The 23,561-nt window shown below is 40.8% G+C and overlaps 1 protein-coding gene across 1 annotated transcript in view; it reads left to right on the top strand.

Annotated features, from left to right (window-relative positions):
• LOC126095029 (uncharacterized) overlaps positions 1–23,561 on the top strand; it is a 183,881-nt gene that overhangs the window by 106,832 nt on the left and 53,488 nt on the right. The gene's annotated exons all lie outside the window — the stretch shown is intronic.

The raw sequence follows: 23,561 nt of genomic DNA, 5'->3' as shown, positions 1-23,561 counted from the left end.
ACATCAACGTTACACCCACTTTTTGCAGCCAAGCAAGTCCACTGTTGCTGAACATTGTGTTTCTACTGGACATTCTATGGAGTATGAGAAAACAATGATTTTGTCCACAGAAACGTCTTTCTGGGACTCTGTTATTGAAGAATCTGTAGAAATATGACTGGCGGAAAATCTGTTAAACCGTGACAGAGGCTACCGGCTGGACAGTGCATGGAACCCCATCATCTCCACAATTTGCTCAAATCAAAGACGACAGAGTGCGTCGACGGCCGTAGAAAACAGCAACGCAGAGGGTGACTGAGTTCCGCTATTCCACCAGCAAGGGCGCTGCCGGCGGGCAGTGTGGTTCATCTGTCAAGTTTTCGATGCATGCACAGAATAGTTACAGTACTCTATATATTGCGGAATGGAGGACGTTTTGGCCAGTCTGCGACGGCTCACCTGAAGATGACTGGCAGATGCCCAGTTGAAATATCGTGCGAAGTATTGAACGACGACCGGCTGCAAGCCAGAAATTTGTTTGAACAGTCAATTCGCCGGGAAAATTTTAAAATTCACAGGAGTAACTCCATCTATATTCTGTGTATAAGGAAACTTCATACAGTAGGTCCTTCATTAAGGGATTGTTTTGGAATGTTATTTGTTTGTGATTACATCATGTTGTCACTTGCTAACAAGCAGAAATCAGTGCATGCCAGAATTGAGACTGCTGTTTATCATTCTTTGATATTGCTGCTGCTTGTGTTGGTTGGGACCCCGTAACTATCACACAAATAGGGGATCTATCAGTTCAGGAGGGCCATACCAAATGCCGTACAGGATCTCAACGGCCCATGTGATTAGCACCTGAGAGGATAGACACTGCTCAGCTATGTAGGGTCGCACAGCTGTGTCAGATGACTTGAGCCTGGAAATGCACTTTTTTCCACAGTGCGACAAAGTCTGGAACGCCATAGATAGTTAGCATCAGGACTATTGTGGCTTGCCTTGACACAGCAGCAGAAAGAGAGGTACTCTGAAGTGATGCACATAGTAACAACACTGGCCACAGGAGTGGCACCATGTCATCTTTTGAGATGGGTCCAAGTTCTGCACACAGCTTCACAATGGACACATCTGTGTGTGGAGGCTACCAGGAAAATGAACATGCTAGATTGAATTCATCGTCATCATAAAGGCCTAGGACCTGTCATGGTGGTATGGGGTGCCACTGGAAACACAACATAATCATTTCTGATGATAAAATCTTCTCGTATAGTCAGTTGAGTGGTGACATTATCTTGTTGCAACATTTCAATGATTTTTGTACCCATCATCTTCAGGCAAATTGTCGGGTTGCTGTGTGCTGCATATCCCATGTAGCCACTGGAATGTTGACCATAGGTGGGCCAATCACATATCTCAGGAAGAGAGAGCTGCGCCAGTAGCGGGGAAAATTGGTGCTGCCTGTGGTGAGGAATGTGGTGTACCCCAGTGTGGGCATCGAGTCCTCGTGTCTTTCCATTCTGTCTGTAGATGCCGGCACTATTTAGAAGGGAGCATTCCTGTCATACTTTTTCAGTATGCAGACTCCCATGTTGTGCTGAGTTGAAATCCACTATCCAGGTTTATTAAATTGTTGTGCAGATGTATTTCTATCGCCTCTTTGACAACCGAGTCCCAGAAGCTATTGGTGCTGCATAGCGTCTTTGTTTCTTCAGAATGGGAAGTGTGTTCCTTGTTGATGCTATGCTGTGCCACTGTAGACTTACCTGTCTGCCCTGCTCAGATGTTTCTGATGTGTTTTGTATGGCAGTGTGAGGTGCATTACTGTGTCAGTGCCTATCTATTGTCATCAGATACACAGCTGTGCTGTCATATCCTGACACAGAGGGCGCTCAACTGTAGCCCTGGCCAGCATATTCTCTAAACATCTCACCCACGAGAGACATCTGGTCGTGGTTTGGCATGAGACTGGAGCTCCATCACTCACCAACCACTGTGATTAATGAATTCTGGCCTAGAGTTGAAACAGAGCCACTCAGATAGCAGAGTCACTTAGTGTGCTGCTTTCAGGATTCTGTGAGGTGAGACAGTCCCAGATGAAATCCACCTCACTTATTAACGATGAGGGCCTGGTGAGCTGGGCAGTGAGGGTGTGGTTTGTAGGCGGTTTCCCACATCCAAGTAGGTGAATACTGGCTGATATCCACATGCCGCCTCAGATACATGCTACACAAACATTCAGAAACTGTTCTCACACTTTAACTTAAGATGTACTGTAGACACAGGCACATGTGGTACACAGATTCTGTCGTGGAGGATGTGGTGGGATCGGGAACGGCATTGAACTGCCAACTAACATCCCAAAATCCATAAAACAATGCCAACCCCATAGAGAAGCAGGATAAAGTGAGATAGAAGAAGAAGAAGAAGTAGTAGTAGTAGTAGTTGAAGCAGCTTCAAATGACGTAGTTGTATATCTGTGCTTCAAGCTCAGTTTGACTGGTATGCAGCCCAATTAGAGCCGTTGTTCCTGCAAGAGGCAGTGACCCTGTCTACTAAATTTTGGACCCCAGCCACTTGCGCATCACCTGCAGATTTAATCAGATATTCTGCGTGCTATACTGTATATGTACAGTAATTAAAATTTTGTCATATTCTATCCTTCCTGATGGTGCAGTTTTAATGGCCAGCAGTGTATTGGCAACAGCTTCATTGTCGAGGTTCATGATGAAAATGGTTTCAGTGACCACAATGCAGTTTTAGTAACAATGATCAACAAAGTACAAAAGGCAAGTAAATAAATAATAGAGATTAACATCTCCAGTAAACTGGATAAAGAGCCAGTAATACCATATCTCCGAGGAGGAACTTGAAACATATAGCTCTGGCCAGTAGCATTTAGAGCAACTGTGACTTATGTTTAGAACAATGGTTGACCAGGCACTAGACAGATGTGTACCTAATAGAACATATATTGGTTGTAGGAACTGTCAAAGTAGAAAAAGACAAAAAAGTCTTCTGATGAAATGCAATAAGTGCATAATAGTTGTATAACAAAGCATCCTAGTACAGATTTGGAGATGCCAAGTGAAATACATTTGCCTGTTAAAATGGCAATATGTGAAGTTTTCAATTACTACCATAGCATAAACGTATTGAAAGCCATCACACAAAGTGCAAGGAAATTCTGGTCACACGAAAAAGCTAACACTTGCACTCAAGTTAGTGTCCAAATGCTTATAGGTACCTCAGAAACTGGAGCAAGAATAGAAATGCTAAACCCTAATTTTGACTACTCTTTTATACAGGAAAATCCAGAGTACTACTGCGAAAATGACTCCTCGCCATCTTTGTTTCCCCTTTATTCAGCATCAGGGTGGGTTTGAACATTTATGGTACTCTCACTTTCCCCCATCTTTCCACCATTCTTCTTCTGTATCTGTTTCATTCCAGTCCAGATACCTTCCTCTAGTCTTTATTGAGTCAGTCCATCTTGCTCCAGGCCTCCCTCTTGCCCTCAAATTTTGCCTCCATCTTTCATTTTGATGTTCTTCCATCTTCCATTCTGTTTACATGTCCAAACCATTTTGAGCTGTTCTTCTTGGTCCTCTCATCCAGGTTTTCGTCTCTAATTTCATTTCTACATCTTTATTTCTTGCTCTGTCTCTCCTCAGTTCCTTAATGTACATCTTAGGAATTTCACTAGCTTGGTTTCTACTCTCTTCTCTTCTTGTCATTGCCCGGGTCTTCAATGCATATTTCAGTGTGAGTGTAAAGTACATCTCGTACAGCATTTCCTTATTCTTCATCGGCCCCTCTTTCCCCAGACTAAGCCCTCAAACACTGGTGAAATGCGTTGCTCTGTTGTACCCCTTTGGTAACTTGTGCATTGATTGTTTCATTCTCTGTTATGACACTTCCTAGATATTGAAAGCTTTCCACAACTTCAGTACCCTGTCCTTTGATATTAATTTTTCCCTTGCCCTCTCTGTCTTCTCTGGTTACCATCATAGTCTTGCTTTTCTTCACTTTCATTCCACATTTCTTGATTTTTTCCCCCTTTAAATCATCTACTTGTTCTCATACAGTCTTACTGCTGGTTCCTCACACCACAATGTCATCAGCAAACAGCAGTAACTTCTCTTCCTCTATGAACTTCTTTTGTTTGTCTCTTTCATGATTTTATCCATCACCGTTGTAAATAATAAAGGTGACACCACACTTTCTTGTCTCAGGTCAGCAAGCTTCCTAAACTAAACAGTTCTTCCAACTTGGGTGTGAACGCAGTTGAAGCTTTTGTCATATATTGCTTGAAGAGTTCCGGTTGTTTTTTATCCAACTTTCTCTCTCTCTCTCTCTCTCTCTCTCTCTCTCTCTCTCTCTCTCTCTCTCTCTCTCCGAAGTTTCCCACATTTTTTCTCTGGGGACACTATTGTAAGATTCCAGGTGCATTTCTGTCAAGTACCTCATACTGAAGATTGGGTCCACTGGTGATCTACCACATTGAAAGCCATACTGCTCCTCTTGTAACTGACCTTCCACTTTTTTCCTCAGTCTTCTTTCCAATATCCTCTCCAGTATTTTTGCTATGTGTGATATGACTGTGATCCCTCAATAGTTACCACATACTTTTCTGTCTCCATTCTTGAACACTGGCATTATTGTCCCCTTTCCCCATTCTTCAGGCATACATATCTGTGCCCATATGCATTTAACAATCTGTATAACCATTGTAGCTATTAGGTCCAGCTGCCTATGTCGTCTCTACACTTCTTTCATCTATACCAGGTGCCTTTCCTCTTTTCATTCTTCTGAGTGCTAGTTCTACTGCTAATATCTTTCTCTTCTTGCAGGGTTAGGTACCCATGATGAACTTCTATTCATTGCTGTTTTTCACATTTAGTAGTTTGTCAAAGTACTCTTTCCATCCTCTCCTTATCGTCCATGATTGCATTACTAGCCCGTCATTTTCCTGTTTCACCAGCTTTTTGTAAGTGCTTTCCTTCCTCTTACTCCGTGTAATTCCATAGAGCAACCTTTTATTTCTAGTAACATTATTTTCCAGTCTTGTGTGAATTCCTCCCATGTTTTGCTCTTTTATTCAGCTGCCATTTTCTTACACTTCTTTTAACTTTCCTGGTGTTTCCTTTTGCTTTCTTCCATTTTATCTCTGTTCCATTCACTCCATGATTTCTTCTTTTCTTTTACTGCTTCCTGCACCTTCTCATTCCACCATGGTATCTCCTTATCCTTTGCCATTCCAGACATTTTGCCACAGGAGCCCTCTGCAGAGCTTACAAATTCCTCTTTGAACCTACCCCACTCTTCTTCCATACTTCTGCATTTCTGTGCTCAGGATTTTAAGCTTAAATAACACCTTGAACTTTTTTGTATCTTACTTTCTTTCAGCTTACACACTTCTATTTTTCTACTCACTTTCTGCCTTTCTTCCTTCAATTTCACCCTCCTCATTTTTGCCTCTGCTACTCAAAAGTCTCCATCAAAAGCTTCTCCTAGGAGTGCAGTTACGTACATCCATCAACTGTCGGCAATTTAGCTTTTCCACCAGAAAATAGTCAATGACAATCTTTTTCCTTCTCTCTCCTCACCCACATTTTATTATCTTTTGGCTATTTTTTGTCCTGAACTACGTGTTGCCCACAATCAAACTGTTTCTTTCCCAGAAGTCAACCAGTTTCTCTCTTTTTCTCATATTTTTCTTTTTTTTTCCATATCTGTATGGACCAGTTATCTCCCCCTTCCCTAGTCTGTCCTTCCCCCTCTGTACATTTAAGTCACACATCATTATTGCCTCCACATTTGTAATTTCACTCTCTTATCTCTCTAGGAACTTCTCTTTATTTCCTGTCTGTGGTGCATGTACTTTGGATGAAGTCCTTCACTTCATTATTTGTCCTCATCTGCATCTCCATCATCCTTTTACTTGTGTATTCTACTGCCACCATTCTTCTATGGTCGGTTTTACTGTAATGCCCACTTCATTTTTGGCCTCTCATCTGCCACTCCAATAAAGTGTGTATCCTCTTTCTCATTTTCCTCCTTCCTCTTCCCTTCTACCTGACTTAACTAAGCCCAAACATTTGTACATTTTCTGTCTCCAGGAATTCTGTCAGCTCATTGCCTTTGCAGGCAGGGCCATCACATTAATGATGCATGCCTACAGTATCATCAGACACCCACTTCTCAGAGTTCCCACAGCACCTCAAGAACTGTGCATTGTCTACAGGGTATGTTCTAACATTTTCTGAGGCTGGTTTTGAAGTACCATTCCATGTGCTGGCTATTATTACAATGAGGTTGCAACTTCCAGAGGCATTTTAGAGTTACTGCCAACAATGGTTTAGGCCACTCCTAAAATGGTGAACAGATGACTTTTGTAGCTGCATCTCTGGAGTACAGGTGTACAGCTAATATGATATGAAGACAGTTATTCCATTTTTTCCATTGTTTAGGCTTTTGTATTCCCTTCCATTTTCAGAAACTATTGACTGTCTTCACCTGTTACCATGTCAAGGGGCTCGTATTGGGTGCTACCATCTGGAGCCAGATGGATCCTGGTTTTTTAATGAGGTGGTTACTCCTCCCACAATTCCTTCATCACCCCTGGTAAGGCGAGGTCTACATCTGCATCTACATCCATACTCCGCAAGCCACTTGACGGTGTGTGGTGGAGGGTACCTTGAGTACCTCTATCGGTTCTCCCTTGTATTCCAGTCTGTATTGTTCGTGTAAAGAAAGATTGTCGGTATGCCTCTGTGTGGGCTCTAATCTCTCTGATTTTATCCTCATGGTCTCTTCGCGAGATATACTTAGGAGGGAGCAATATACTGCTTGTCTCCTCGGTGAAGGTATGCTCTCGAAACTCTGACAAAAGCCCGTACCGAGCTACTGAGCGTCTCTCTTGCAGAGTCTTCCACTGGAGTTTATCTATCATCTCCGTAACGCTTTCGCGATTACTAAATGATCCTGTAACGAAGTGCGCTGCTCTCCATTAGATCTTCTCTATCTCTTCTATCAACCCTATCTGGTACGGATCCCACACTGCTGAGCAGTATTCAAGCAGTGGGCAAACAAGCGTACTGTAACCTACTTCCTTTGTTTTCAGATTGCATTTCCTTAGGATTCTTCCAATGAATCTCAGTCTGGCATCTGCTTTACCAACGATCAACTTTATATGATCATTCCATTTTAAATCACTCCTAATGCGTACTCCCAGGAATTATGGAATTAACTGCATTCAGTTGCTGACCTGCTATTTTGTAGTTAAATGCTAAGGGATCTATCTTTCTGTGCTTCGCAGCACAATACACTTGTCTGTATTGAGATTCAATTGCCATTCCCTGCACCATGCGTCAATTCGCTGCAGATCCTCCTGCATTTCAGTACAATTTTCCATTGTTACAACCCCTCGATACACCACAGCATCATCTGCAAAAAGCCTCAGTGAACTTCCGATGTCATCCACAAGGTCATTTATGTATATTGTGAATAGCAACGGTCCTATGACACTCCCCTGTGGCACAGCTGAAATCACTCTTACTTCAGAAGACTTCTCTCCATTGAGAATGACATGCTGTATTCTGTTATCTAGGAACTCTTCAATCCAATCACACAATTGGTCTGATAGTCCATATGCTCTTACTTTGTTCATTAAACAACTGTGGGGAACTGTATCGAACGCCTTGCGGAAGTCAAGAAACACAGCATCTACCTGTGAACCCGTGTCTATGGCCCTCTGAGTCTCATGGATGAATAGCGTGAGCTGGGTTTCACATGACCGTCTTTTTCGAAACCCATGCTGATTCCTATAGAGTAGATTTGTAGTCTCCCGAAAAGTCATTATACTCGAACATAATACGTGTTCCAAAATTCTACAACTGATCGACGTTACAGATATAGGTCTATAGTTCTGCACATCTGTTCGACGTCCCTTTTTGAAAATGGGAATGACCTGTGCCCTTTTCCAATCCTTTGGAACGCTACGCTCTTCTAGAGACCTACGGTACACCGCTGCAAGAAGGGGGGCAAGTTCCTTTGCGTACTCTGTGTAAAATCGAACTGGTATCCCATCAGGTCCAGCGGCCTTTCCTCTTTTGAGCGATTTTAATTGTTTCTCTATTCCTCTGTTGTCTATTTCGATATCTACCATTTTGTCATCTGTGTGACAATCTAGAGAAGGAACTACAGTGCAGTCTTCCTCTGTGCAACAGCTATGGAAAAAGACATTTAGTATTTCGGCCTTTGGTCTGTCTCTGTTTCAGTACCATTTTAGTCACAGAGTGTCTGGACATTTTGTTTTGATCCACCTATAGCTTTGACATAAAACAAAAATTTTTTATGATTCCCAGTTTGGAACAGGCATTGAGGAACAGTCGAAATTGCTAAAACAGAACATATGTACATGGCCCAATTGAATCCTTGTTAGATTTTAGATACTATACATAATTCACAACTGAATTAGCACCTGTTTTAACCATAACTTATTGTACATCCTACAAACAATAAACTGTGCCAAATAGTAGAAAGAATTTGTAGGTCAAACCCAAGTACTAAAAGGCTAATAGAAGTGATCCACAAGGCTTCATCTCCATATGCTTGGCACCCATCTATTGTAGAATCTTAGACCATATTCTGAGTTTAAATGCAATAAATATCTTCAATAGCAAAATCTCTAAAACTGTGGGAACCAACTCACAGTTTTCTCACATGACATCGTGAAAGCCATGACAAAGGAATTAGATGCAGTATATTTTGACTTCTGATAAGTGTTTTACTCAGTACTACTTTGAGGGGTATTTCTAACTGGATTGAAGATTTCTTGATTGGGAGGGTGCTGTATGTTCTCGTGTGTTGAAAGTCACTGACAGATGCAGAAGTAATATCAGGCACATACCATGATAATGTGTTGAGACCAGTGCTTTTGATCTTGCATATTAAAGTTTTGACAAACAACCTCAGACCTTTTGCTGATGATGCACTTATCTACAATGAAGCACTATCAGAAAATGTAACTCTTTCCTAACCCCCAACTCCTTATGTAGGTATAGGTATCTAGTGGCTCTTTCGTGAGCAGTGAGCATGTATGTGGTGGGCTTGAGTTTCCAAGCCATTGTGGCATTTCTTCTCACCCCAAGCTGCAATCCCATCCAAACTATCCTTCCCCTCTGGCCCATGAAGATGGTAGCTTCTTTGATGCAGACTGAACTTATTCAAGGACTCTGATTTTTATCTGTTTGCCACCCCCTTAAACTAATATCTAATCATGGTTTTTGGCTAGTCAAGAATGGTCCCTGTTTTTAAGTTTGACATTCTACTTTTCAGATTTTTTCCTCAGTATCGTGAGCAGTGCAGGAAAGTTTGCTCTCTGTGGCACACATCTCCATGTGGTTTACTTGATACTTAAAAGTGCCTAAATCACAAAAACACAAAACAGAAAACATAGTGTATTTGATATTCAAAAGTGCCAAAAACACAACACTTTAGCCAATCCACTGTGAAAAGCTGTCAAGTAGTCATACGATGTTAGCTATGCAAGGATCATACTGTTGGTGACTAAGATGTCCACTCCCCATGAATACCAAGGAGTATGTGTTCATCATATCTGGGAAGTGGGGACCTGCAGTATTATTTTTGTGGGGTAGTACCCTGGTAGGGTGGTTGGTACCTAGACGGACAATATGCATGGTGGCCATACATCCCAGCAGTCTCACCTGACAGATCAGCTGAAGATATATCACAGAACAAAAACATAGTATGTTTTTTGCCAGTTTGATGATTGTTGCATGGAACCTTTAAGGTGTTGCAATTTTAACAGCCAGCAGTGTAAATAAAGTACACTCCTGGAAATTGAAATAAGAACACCGTGAATTCATTGTCCCAGGAAGGGGAAACTTTATTGACACATTCCTGGGGTCAGATACATCACATGATCACACTGACAGAACCACAGGCACATAGACACAGGCAACAGAGCATGCACCATGTCGGCACTAGTACAGTGTATATCCACCTTTCGCAGCAATGCAGGCTGCTATTCTCCCATGGAGACGATCGTAGAGATGCTGGATGTAGTCCTGTGGAACGGCTTGCCATGCCATTTCCACCTGGCGCCTCAGTTGGACCAGCGTTCGTGCTGGACGTGCAGACCGCGTGAGACGACGCTTCATCTAGTCCCAAACATGCTCAATGGGGGACAGATCCGGAGATCTTGCTGGCCAGGGTAGTTGACTTACACCTTCTAGAGCACGTTGGGTGGCACGTGATACATGCGGACGTGCATTGTCCTGTTGGAACAGCAAGTTCCCTTGCCGGTCTAGGAATGGTAGAACGATGGGTTCGATGACGGTTTGGATGTACCGTGCACTATTCAGTGTCCCCTCGACGATCACCAGTGGTGTACGGCCAGTGTAGGAGATCGCTCCCCACACCATGATGCCAGGTGTTGGCCCTGTGTGCCCTCTCGCAGTGTCCGGAGCAAGTATGGTGGGTCTGACACACCGGTGTCAATGTGTTCTTTTTTCCATTTCCAGGAGTGTATTTATTCAAACAACTCAGTAGCAAAGAAACAACTCACCAATTGCAGAAATGTTGAGTCATGAACTGTGTGTACCTGTCAATGACTCAACATTTCCGTTGTTTGGTGAGTGGTCTCCTGCATTGCTAAATTATTTACATTTTGCAAGAACTTTCCTTTCTATTTTTAAAGTATTTGTTCAGCATTAGTGAACTGTAAGAATATTGTGTGAAGTAGATAACTGCACAACTTTCAGGGGTCCCTTTAAAGATCTTGGAATTCTTACACTCACTTTCCAATATATTTTCTGTTTAAACCTTTTTGTTACTGCTAATAAAAATTAATTTTACTTGTACTGTGATTTAGGGAATTTCCTTGTTGACTTTACCTTCTTGTGTAGGATTCAGAATGGGTTTTTTAATCTGGTGCAGAGGTACACAATAAGTTCCTGCTTAACATAAAGCCAGAAATTGGGAACCATGATCAGTTCAAAAGAAAATTAACAACCTACTACATTAACCACTTCTTCAACAGATTATCTCATTGCAATTTTGTCATATGATGACATGGTTGGAGACCATGGCTGTTATTTGAAGACAAATGTTGATTGTGTTGAGACAGTAAAAATGTGAAAATATTTGGCTAAAAACAGAGATAAAAATACAGTACAAGAAAAAAGAAAACTTAAACAGTGTCATATACAACTTGCATCTGCAGCTAGGACACAGCCTCTCACCCTTAATTCTCACACATACTACAGCACATAGACGATAAAGTAGATGAAGAACAAATGATTATCTTATCCAGATACAAAAAGAAAATAGAAACCTTTAAATCTATGTGCAATTCCGAGTGGGATAAAAACAATCAGTTAAGTCAACACAAATTTTTTGACAGAGTAATTAATAGAGCTGTCATCCAATTCAGCGAAAGTGAACTTACTTTATTAAATAAAGGTCTGACACATAATCTTACAGCAAATCTAAAAAATAACAGTGTTAAAAATCTCATAGCCTGCACAAAAGTTGCATGTAACACAACAAAACTAGACACATGTGAGAAAAATGAACTCGCATACAAGGCAAATAAACTGATAATGAAACAACTGAAAACAAATAATACCCACCAGAGCACTGAACTTAAAGATTTGAAAAATTTTAACAGCAAAATATCTGAAAGTAAAGCACTCATAGTAAAGGCTGACAAAGGGAATTCTTTAATCTTAATGCATGAAAGAGAATACATAGAGAAAACCTTACAATTTTTCCTTATTACTGAAATATAATCAGATCCTGCAATAAAATTCCAAACTAAACTCTGTAAGCTACTACAAAACAGTAACTTTTTACTGAACAAATATGAAGTATGTAACTGTATAACAGTGAATCCCTCAGCACCAAAACTGCATGCACAGCCAAAGGATCATAAAGAAAATTGTCCCATTCGCCCAATTGTTAACTCAAGAAACAACCTTGCATACTTCATAAGCTATAAACTAAAAAAAACTCATTACCAAATATTATAAATTTGAAAATAACTACACCATACATAACACACACAAACTCATAAGCTTAATTGAAGACATCCACATCCCACCAACAGCTAAATTAGTATCACTAGACATAGTCAACCTATACACGAACATCCCTGTCAAAGAGACTATTAACATTATACGAAACAATCTGCTTAAATATAAGAAAATTATTATTGCAGAGATCTATGAACTCATAGAAATACACTTATTCTAGAACATAATTACTTTAGCTTCAACAGCAAGCTGTACCAACAACATGATGGTTTGGCAATGGGAAGTAGCTTAGCTGGGATATTGGCTGATATTTACATCAACCATATAAAACAAAAATTCTTCTCAACCGACCAACACACCTCAAACAAAATAATCTACTACAGAAAATATGTTGATTATACAATCTTGCTTTTTGATGCTAAAAACAATGAAATTTATACCTTAGCAGCAGATCTAAGGAAAATGCACAAAAAATATTAAATTCATTGTTGATCATGAAACTAATAAAAGCATTAACTTTCTTGACCTGAAGATTTGTAATAGTAACCATAAACATCAATTTAGTATTTACAGATAACCTACCACCACAGATGCCAGTATTGACAACTCATCTTGCCACCCCCGCCAACAAAAAATGGCATATTTCAGAGCCATGCTACACCAAATTAAAAAACTACCAATGAGTGATACAGACCAACAAAATGAAATCAATATAATTAAAACAGTTGCTCATGAATGATAATGGTTATGAACCCATAATGATAGAAAAACTCCACAACAAAATGCGAACAAAAACCATGGATCCACTTAACAGTAATCCAAACAACATTCACTCCAAAACAAATCAGTGTTCTACAGAAGCCAAACCTAAATATGCTGCTCTCCCATACATAGGCCCACTGGCCAACTATCATACCAAATAGCAAACTTATTTAAAAAGAAAAATATCACAATCAGCTTTCCCAAAAATAATAAATTACAACAAAAAGTAATCCATGGCTTAAATACCTCCAAGAGTCCTTACTGTAAATCTGGAATATAATAGCTCAAATGTGATACATACCCAAAATTCTACATTGGACAGACAGGCAGAAGTTTTGAAGTTAGATACAAAGAACACATTGATGCTTTAAGGCTTGACAGCTGCATTTGCAGCCTATATTGCTGAAAAGAACCATTCAGTGAGAAACACTGGAAACAGCTTAAAAATTTTACATCTAGCAGAAAAAGGAACCACTATGAAGAAATAGAAACACACACACACACACACACACACACACACACACACTCACTCACTCACTCACTCACTCACTCCCACAAAAGCAGCACACCAGACTAAAGTGCTCCATGATGCAAATTTATGTGTTCAATGATAAGAATGTGACAAATCTAAAGTGCTTAATGATAGGGTAAGAATGTGGTGAAAACTACAACCATCATTTGGTGGACGAAAACCATGAAAACAAATACTCCAGACCGAAATTTCATGTAAGTCACATCCCATTGCAAATGTGTAATGCAACCATCTGTGTGGTGTGCTTATAATTATGTATTGTTTATATTTTAGACAATTAATCAATAAAAAATTGCACCACATGTTCTAATGAAAGCATGAAGGCCATCTGGCGATGAATTGTAATGATTCAAAACCGGTAATGGTACCTTTTGAATAAAGGAACTTAAGATAAATTTTTGGCTGGTTGCTGTCTCAACACCATCAATATTTGATTATCTCATTATCTAGATTCAGCTGTTGGAAATTCCTGTTAGGTTCATGCCAAATAGCAGTGTTCATTTTAAACCTGCATGGCATGGATTAGTGTATTACAACTGCAGGTACATATTGTCTTTGAGAATATCTATGTATGCCGGTAAATATTATGCTATAAATAGGAGATAAACAGCAGCTATTTAATATAACTGAGGGAAACAGCAGCTGTTTCAAAGTAAGAACTTTCCTTCTGATTTACAAGGTTACATTTAATCAGAAATAGTATCAAGCTGTATAAAGATAGTTTATTGTTATCACATCGTACAATTCTTTATGTTTGTTAATGTTACCACAATTCATTCCACATTCCCTAAGGTTCACATGCTCTATGGTGTTCTTGGAAAATGAGAAATGAATAAGTCTGAATGACAGTGTATGGTTGAAAGGCATTCACTTGCAGCCTCTTCACCTCTTTCTCTGTTTTCTCTGTGTGTTCTCACGTGTTGGAGATCATTATGTATTGCTTCAGAAGGTAGGTTTGAGGGATTTTATTTCAGTCACAGATTACAGCTCTGTGGGAGTGTACTCTGAGGACTTCAGTTCTCTGAGCTATATGGAAGTGGCCGACAACTTGCTGGCCTCTCCATTCTGAGTAGGTTTGCATTAAACACTGTGCTCCATTGTATGACTTGCTTTCCTCTAAACCAGCTGGTGCAAGAAAGGACACTTCCCCTTCCATTACTGCTTCTGTGGTCAGGTCTCTGTTGTGTTGAGTTCAGGTGAGAAAATCTTCTAATTTGCCTTTCTCACATGGGCATATTGGAAATATATTATCTGTGTAGTGAAATAAACACTCTAACTTGTACATATCTGGGTACTGCATTTGATCTTTGAAGCACTGTTTTTTAATGAAGGACAGGGATTGGGAGTGTTCCAGACAGCTGCGAGTTACTTTCAGATATGCTTCACTACTTTATTAATACCTGCTTTCAGTGATTTGCATTAAAAATTTGCTAGTGTTTCGTGATGGCACAACTGCTCTGATTAAATACCTAAACAGAATCTCACACACACAAATTACATTACTGAATGACTGCATAATGGTTCGCAGCAAATAATGTTTTAACCTCATAAAGCTTCCAAGAGTAATCTGCTATGGATTCAGGTGGTAAGTAAATAATCATGTAATAATCACATTTTAAATTTATTTAGAGTGTCATGAAATAATGCATATGAATGGTTAGAGAACACTACACAAATATAGACAATATGTATTTATTTAATTTAGTTTATCACAGTTTGTACATAGTAGCCTTCACCACTCTGTTGACCTGGATAGAGAAATTCTTACATGTTTCAGCCACCTATTTCGTTACTACATAATGTGCTATGACAATGCAAGGAAAATAAGTGAGGAAGCTATTCAAACGTTCAGATCATGTCTTCAGCATACTGACTGGACACCTGTTTATCTAGCAGAAACTGCTAATTCAAAATACAATTTATTCACAAATGAGATAGCAGGTACCTTTGAAAGTGTATTTCCAAAAAAGTCATACAGAGTCCAACCTGCTAGGTCTGCAAAAAAACCATGGCTCACTAAGGGCATCATAGCTTCCTGTCAGAGAAAAAGACAACTCTGCATAGCATCAAAGACTTCTAACAACCCTGCTCAGCTAAAACATTATAAACTCTACTGTAAAATTCTTGCCAAAGTAATTAAAAACTCTAAAAGTATGTGTATAGCATCTGAAAGTACTAATTCTGAAAATAAAATTAAAACAATCTGGAATGTCATAAAGAGAGAAACAGGGACTGTAAACTACACCAAAGACAAAAATATTGTTTTAACTGTTGACAACTCAGAGATAACTAACAGTGAGGAAATTGCTGAAATCTTAAACCAACATTTTTTAACTGCCCCAACACAGATAGGTTGCCATGGTTCTGTAGATAAAGCTGCCTGTATAATGAAAAATAATTTTCCAGAACCTTTCAGTCAAATAAGTGTGCTTCCCATTACTGCCAATGAAATCAAAAAAATCATACAGTCTTTGAAAAATAAACATTCTGCTGGTATCGACGATATTTCAAGCAAGCTGTTGAAGGCTTGCTGTAGTGAAGTGACCGAAGTTTTGTCTCACATCTGCAACACATCCATGTAACAAGGAGTGTTTCCAGACAGAATGAAATACTCTGTTGTCAGGCCCCTGTACAAAGCAGGGGATGCTACAAATGTGTCAAACTATCGCCCTATCTCTCTATTAACAACATTTTCAAAAGTCCTAGAAAAAGCTCTGTACATCAGGATTGTGGCACACCTTGGTAACCTGAACATCATTAACAGTCAGCAGTTTGGTTTTCAAAAGGGAGTTTCAATAGATAACCCAATTTTCTCATTCACAAATGATGTTCTAGAGTCTATAAACAGCAAGAGGCTGCCAATTGGTGTCTTATGGGACCTATCAAAGGCGTTCGACTGTGTAGATCACCAAATACTCTTCAAGAAGGCCTGTCATTATGGAATTACAGGACCTGTAGGGAACTGGTTAAAATCGTACCTCGAAAATAGGAAGCAGAAGATTATTCTAGATGTTTCAGATAGTGTATCACAATATATAGTGGATTCTGAGTGGGGAATCGTGCAGCATGGAGTGCCACAGGGATCAGTGCTTGGGCCCTTGCTGTTCCTCATATATGTTAATGACCTGCCTTTATCCATCAATAAGCAGTGTAAATTTACAATGTTCGCTGATGATACGAGCATTGTGGTGGATAATGTGCCAACTACTGACTTACAATCCGAGGTCAATGATATCCTTAAAGAAGTTCTGGGTTGGTTTAGTATTAACTCCCTTACAATAAACCTGAAAAAACCAATTTTATCCAGTTCCAGACAACCCACAAAAACCCAAAAGAAACAGTTATCACACAGAATGATCAGATGATAAAGCAAGTGTACTTATCAAAATTCCTAGGCGTATACGTAGACAGTAGGCTGAACTGGGAACATCACGTTCCACAAACACTAAAACGGCTGACGTCGGCAACATTTGCTTTACGAATTTTGTCACGCTTCAATGACATTACCATCTCAAAGTCAGCTTACTTTGGCTATTTTCATTCAGTCATGTGTTATGGCATCATCTTCTGGGGCAATACACCTGCCACAAAGAAAATCCTCACAGCACAAAAAAGAGCAATAAGAATCATTTGTGGTGTACCCCCACGAACCTCATGTCGAAATCTTTTTAAACGACTTGAAATACTGACAGCAACATCTCAGTACATATATTCACTGATGTGCTTCATAATAAATAACCCCACTCTGTATGAAACGAATTGCCTACATCATGAACATAACACCAGAAGAAAAGAGGATTTTCACTGTGAGTTAAAGAACTTGACACTTATTCAGAAAGGGGTAAAGTACGCTGGAATGGAAATTTTTAATTCCCTACCCAACAGCATCAAAAGTACACTCCTGGAAATTGAAATAAGAACACCGTGAATTCATTGTCCCAGGAAGGGGAAACTTTATTGACACATTCCTGGGGTCAGATACATTACATGATCACACTGACAGAACCACAGGCACATAGACACAGGCAACAGAGCATGCACAGTGTCGGCACTAGTACAGTGTATATCCACCTTTCGCAGCAATGCAGGCTGCTATTCTCCCATGGAGACGATCGTAGAGATGCTGGATGTAGTCCTGTGGAACGGCTTGCCATGCCATTTCCACCTGGCGCCTCAGTTGGACCAGCGTTCGTGCTGGACGTGCAGACCGCGTGAGACGACGCTTCATCTAGTCCCAAACATGCTCAATGGGGGACAGATCCGGAGATCTTGCTGGCCAGGGTAGTTGACTTACACCTTCTAGAGCACGTTGGGTGGCACGGGATACATGCGGACGTGCATTGTCCTGTTGGAACAGCAAGTTCCCTTACCGGTCTAGGAATGGTAGAACGATGGGTTCGATGACGGTTTGGATGTACCGTGCACTATTCAGTGTCCCCTCGACGATCACCAGTGGTGTACGGCCAGTGTAGGAGATCGCTCCCCACACCATGATGCCGGGTGTTGGCCCTGTGTGCCTCGGTCGTATGCAGTCCTGATTGTGGCGCTCACCTGCACGGCGCCAAACACGCATACGACCATCATTGGCACCAAGGCAGAAGCGACTCTCATCGCTGAAGACGACACGTCTCCATTCGTCCCTCCATTCACACCTGTCGCGACACCACTGGAGGCGGGCTGCACGATGTTGGGGCGTGAGCGGAAGACGGCCTAACGGTGTGCGGGACCGTAGCCCATCTTCATGGAGACGGTTGCGAATGGTCCTCGCCGATACCCCAGGAGCAACAGTGTCCCTAATTTGCTGGGAAGTGGCGGTGCAGTCCCCTACGGCACTGCGTAGGATCCTACGGTCTTGGCGTGCATCCGTGCGTCGCTGCGGTCCGGTCCCAGGTCGACGGGCATGTGCACCTTTCGCCGACCACTGGCGACAACATCGATGTACTGTGGAGACCTCACGCCCCACGTGTTGAGCAATTTGGCGGTACGTCCACCCGGCCTCCCGCATGCCCACTATACGCCCTCGCTCAAAGTCCGTCAACTGCACATACGGTTCACGTCCACGCTGTCGCGGCATGCTACCAGTGTTAAAGACTGCGATGGAGCTCCGTATGCCACGGCAAACTGGCTGACACTGACGGCGGCGGTGCACAAATGCTGCGCAGCTAGCGCCATTCGACGGCCAACACTGCGGTTCCTGGTGTGTCCGCTGTGCCGTGCGTGTGATCATTGCTTGTACAGCCCTCTCGCAGTGTCCGGAGCAAGTATGGTGGGTCTGACACACCGGTGTCAATGTGTTCTTTTTTCCATTTCCAGGAGTTTATAAGGAGTAGTACATCAGTATTTAAACGTAGCTTGCAAAATTATTTACTTGAGACCTCACTTTATTCACTAGAGGAATTCTTTCAGAGAAATAAGTAAAACCCAGATTGGAAAGATGTTTTTAAATTTTTTGACACTGTTTACTGTTAAACTAAGTAATAATGCCCTAATGTAGAAATTCCTGTTTTTCTCATTTCCGTTTTTGGGTCACTTTTAAACCCAAAGTGGGAAGTTTTGATTACTGTTCAAGGTTAAAATAGATGCAATAATGCCCTAAATATGAAACTGCTATCTTCACATTTATGTTGACTAGTTTTTAAGCTAATAAGTATGACTTTTGTGCACTGTTATTAATACTATAACAATGTCTTTATTCTATGTATTTTATTATGTACATTGACACGTTCCACATCTGAGTGACTTGCTCACATGTTCAGATCTATGGAACAAGTATATAAATAAATAAATAAATAAATAAACAAATAAGTAAAAAGTGATGAAGCATTTAATCTAAGACAAATGATCTCTATGAATATCTTGCTGCCAGTTTCTGAAAATTACGCAACCATCATTTTTGCACATACTTAACCATAAATATATTGTGTTGTCTTTGTGAATAAAAACAAACTTTTTTTGCATGTGGAAAACTATGATAGAAATTTCAAAGCAATTTTCTAAAGAATCTACTTTCCCATCTTAAGGTAAGAGTGGAATTATGTATGGCAGAGCAAAAACCTTTAAAAATCAGGCAACTGAAGTGAAGCAACAAAGTAAGAACAGCAGTGTTCAAAAGATAAGCTAAAGTCACACCTTGAAAATGAAAATTAGAACTGAATAGTAACAGTATTTGAAACAAAAGAGGAACATTTAATTAGCAGCTTCCAGACCAAGAAGAACTTGACGAAGTATAACAGATCTTCAAATTATGGTGTCCAAAATTTTAGAAATAATGATATGAAAAGGATAGTTACTACTCACCATATAGCGGAGATGCGGAGTCACAGATAGGAGCATGTGTGCACCCACCCACCCACCCACCCATCCACCCACCCACACACACACACACACACACACACACACACACACACACACACACACACACACACACAAACTAACACTCTCATGACCACAATCTCTGGCTGCTGAAGTGTGGCATCAGCAGCCAGAGACTGTGGCCGTGTGTGTGTGTGTGTGTGTGTGTGGGGGGGGGGGGGGGGGGGGGGTGTTTTGTATATTTCTGACCAAGGCCTTGTTGGCAGATAGCTCACTTTCTGACAGTCTTTTTGTTATGCCTATCTGCAATTCGGCACCTCCTCTATAAGATGAGTGGAAACTGTTGTTGTTGTTGTTGTTGTTGTTGTTGTGGTCTTCAGTCCTGAGACTGGTTTGATGCAGCTCTCCATGCTACTCTATCCTGTGCAAGCTTCTTCATCTCCCAGTACCTACTGCATCCTACATCCTTCTGAATCTGCTTAGTGTATTCATCTCTTGGTCTCCCCCTACGATTTTTACCCTCCACGCTGCCCTCCAATACTAAATTGGTGATCCCTTGATGCCTCAGAACATGTCCTACCAACCGATCCCTTCTTCTGGTCAAGTTGTGCCACAAACTTCTCTTCTCCCCAATCCTATTCAATACTTCCTCATTAGTTATGTGATCTACCCATCTAATCTTCAGCATTCTTCTGTAGCACCACATTTCAAAAGCTTCTATTCTCTTCTTGTTCAAACTATTTACCGTCCATGTTTCGCTTCCATAGATGGCTACACTCCATACAAATACTTTCAGAAATGACTTCCTGACACTTAAATCTATACTCGATGTTAACAAATTTCTCTTCTTCAGAAACGCTTTCCTTGCCATTGCCAGTCTACATTTTATATCCTCTCTACTTCGACCATCATCAGTTATTTTGCTCCCCAAATAGCAAAACTCCTTTACTACTTTAAGTGTCTCATTTCCTAATCTAATACCCTCAACATCACCCGACTTAATTCGACTACATTCCATTATCCTCGTTTTGCTTTTGTTGATGTTCATCTTATATCCTCCCTTCAAGACACTATCCATTCCGTTCAACTGCTCTTCCAAGTCCTTTGCTGTCTCTGACAGAATTACAATGTCATCGGCGAACCTCAAAATTTTTATTTCTTCTCCATGGATTTTAATACCTACTCCGAATTTTTCTTTTGTTTCCTTTACTGCTTGCTCAATATACAGATTGAATAGCATCGGGGAGAGGCTACAACCCTGTCTTACTCCCTTCCCAACCACTGCTTCTCTTTCATGCCCCTCGACTCTTATAACTGCCATCTGGTTTCTATACAAATTGTAAATAGCCTTTCGCTCCCTGTATTTTACCCCTGCTACCTTTAGAATTTGAAAGAGAGTATTCCAGTCAACATTGTCAAAAGCTTTCTCTACGTCTACAAATGCTAGGAACGTAGGTTTGCCTTTCCTTAATCTTTCTTCTAAGATAAGTCGTAAGGTCAGTATTGCCTCACGTGTTCCTATATTTCTACGGAATCCAAACTGATCTTCCCCGAGGTCGGCTTCTACTAGTTTTTCCATTCGTCTGTAAAGAATTCGTGTTAGTATTTTGCAGCTGTGGCTTATTAAACTGATTGTTCGGTAATTTTCACATCTGTCCACACCTGCTTTCTTTGGGATTGGAATTATTATATTCTTCTTGAAGTCTGAGGGTATTTCGCCTGTTTCATACATCTTGCTCACCAGGTGGTAGAGTTTTGTCAGGACTGGCTCTCCCAAGGCTGTCAGTAGTTTCAATGGAATGTTGTCTACTCTGGGGGCCTTGTTTCGACTCAGGTCTTTCAGTGCTCTGTCAAACTCCTCACGCAATATCATGTCTCCCATTTCATCTTCATCTACATCCTCTTCCATTTCCATAATATTGTCCTCAAGTACATCGCCCTTGTATAGACCCTCTATATACTCCTTCCACCTTTCTGCTTTCCCTTCTGTGCTTAGAACTGGGTTTCCATCTGAGCTCTTGATGTTCATACAAGTGGTTCTCTTACCTCCAAAGGTCTCTTTAATTTTCCTTTAGGCAGTATCTATCTTACCCCTAGTGAGATAAGCCTCCACATCCTTACATTTGTCTTCTAGCCATGCCTGCTTAGCCATTTTGCACTTCCTGTCGATCTCATTTATGAGACGTTTGTATTCCTTTTTGCCTGCTTCACTTACTGCATTTTTATATTTTCTCCTTTCATCAAATAAATTCAATATTTCTTCTGTTACCCAAGGATTTCTACTAGCCCTCTTCTTTTTACCTACTTGATCCTCTGCTGCCTTCACTACTTCAACCCTCAAAGCTATCCATTCTTCTTCTACTGTATTTCTTTCCCCCATTCCTGTCAATTGTTCCCTTATGCTCTCCCTGAAACTCTCTACAACCTCTGGTTCTTTCAGTTTATCCAGGTCCCATCTCCTTAAATTCCCACCTTTTTGCAGTTTCTTCAGTTTTAATCTACAGGTCGTAACCAATAAATTGTGGTCAGAGTCCACGTCTGCCCCTGGAAATGTCTTACAATTTAAAACCTGGTTCCTGAATCTCTGTCTTACCATTATATACTCTATCTGATACCTTTTAGTATCTCCAGGGTTCTTCCATGTATACAACCTTCTATCATGATTCTTAAACCAAGTGTTAGCTATGATTAAGTTGTGCTCTGTGCAAAATTCTACCAGGCGGCTTCCTCTTTCATTTCTTACCCCCAATCCATATTCACCTACTACGTTTCCTTCTCTCCCTTTTCCTACACTCGAATTCCAGTCACCCATGACTATTAAATTTTCGTCTCCCTTCACTATCTGAATAATTTCTTTTATTTCATCATACATTTCTTCAATTTCTTCGTCATCTGCAGAGCTAGTTGGCATATAAACTTGTACTACTGTAGTAGGTGTGGGCTTCATATCTATCTTGGCCACAATAATGCGTTCACTATGCTATTTGTAGTAGCTTACCCGCATTCCTATTTTCCTATTCATTATTAAACCTACTCCTGCATTACCACTATTTGACTTTGTGTTTATAACCCTGTAGTCACCTGACCATAAGTCTTGTTCCTCCTGCCACCGAACTTCACTAATTCCCACAATATCTAACTTTAACCTATCCATTTTCCTTTTTAAATTTTCTAACCTACCTGCTCGATTAAGGGATCTGACATTCCACGCTCCGATCCGTAGAACGCCAGTTTTCTTTCTCCTGATAATGACATCCTCTTGAGTAGTCCCCGCCCGGAGATCCGAATGGGGGACTATTTTACCTCCGGAATATTTTACCCAAGAGGACGCCATCATCATTTAATCATACAGTAAACCTGCATGCCCTCGGGAAAAATTACGGCCGTAGTTTCCCCTTGCTTTCAGCCGTTCGCAGTACCAGCACAGCAAGGCCGTTTTGGTTATTGTTACAAGGCCAGATCAGTCAATCATCCAGACTGTTGCCCTTGCCACTACTGAAAAGGCTGCTGCCCCTCTTCAGGAACCACACGTTTGTCTGGCCTCTCAACAGATACCCCTCCGTTGTGGTTGTACCTACGGTATGGCTATCTGTATCGCTGAGGCACACAAGCCTCCCCACCAACGGCAAAGTCCATGGTTCATGGGGGGGGGGGGGGGGGGGGGGGGGGAGTGGAAACTATCCTTTTCATAATATTATTACATTACATCCTGGATTTTCCATTGTAAAATTTTATAAATCTTTCTTTCAGAAGAATGGCAAAAAAATGGAGACAAGATGATAGAAGAGGCAAAAGCTGTAACCAGTAGAGTGAAGGAAAAATTCGTCCAGTCTCTTAATTAGTAGCAGTGTTGGTTTAAATCATTATGCATTATGATATGTTGTTTTGTATGGTGAAACATGTAAATGAGT

Source organism: Schistocerca cancellata, chromosome 8 (genome assembly GCF_023864275.1).
Source record: "Schistocerca cancellata isolate TAMUIC-IGC-003103 chromosome 8, iqSchCanc2.1, whole genome shotgun sequence".
NCBI classification, from domain to species: domain Eukaryota; kingdom Metazoa; phylum Arthropoda; class Insecta; order Orthoptera; family Acrididae; genus Schistocerca; species Schistocerca cancellata.
Note: the sequence above shows the minus strand (reverse complement) of the source record. Positions and strands in the feature narration are given on the sequence as shown.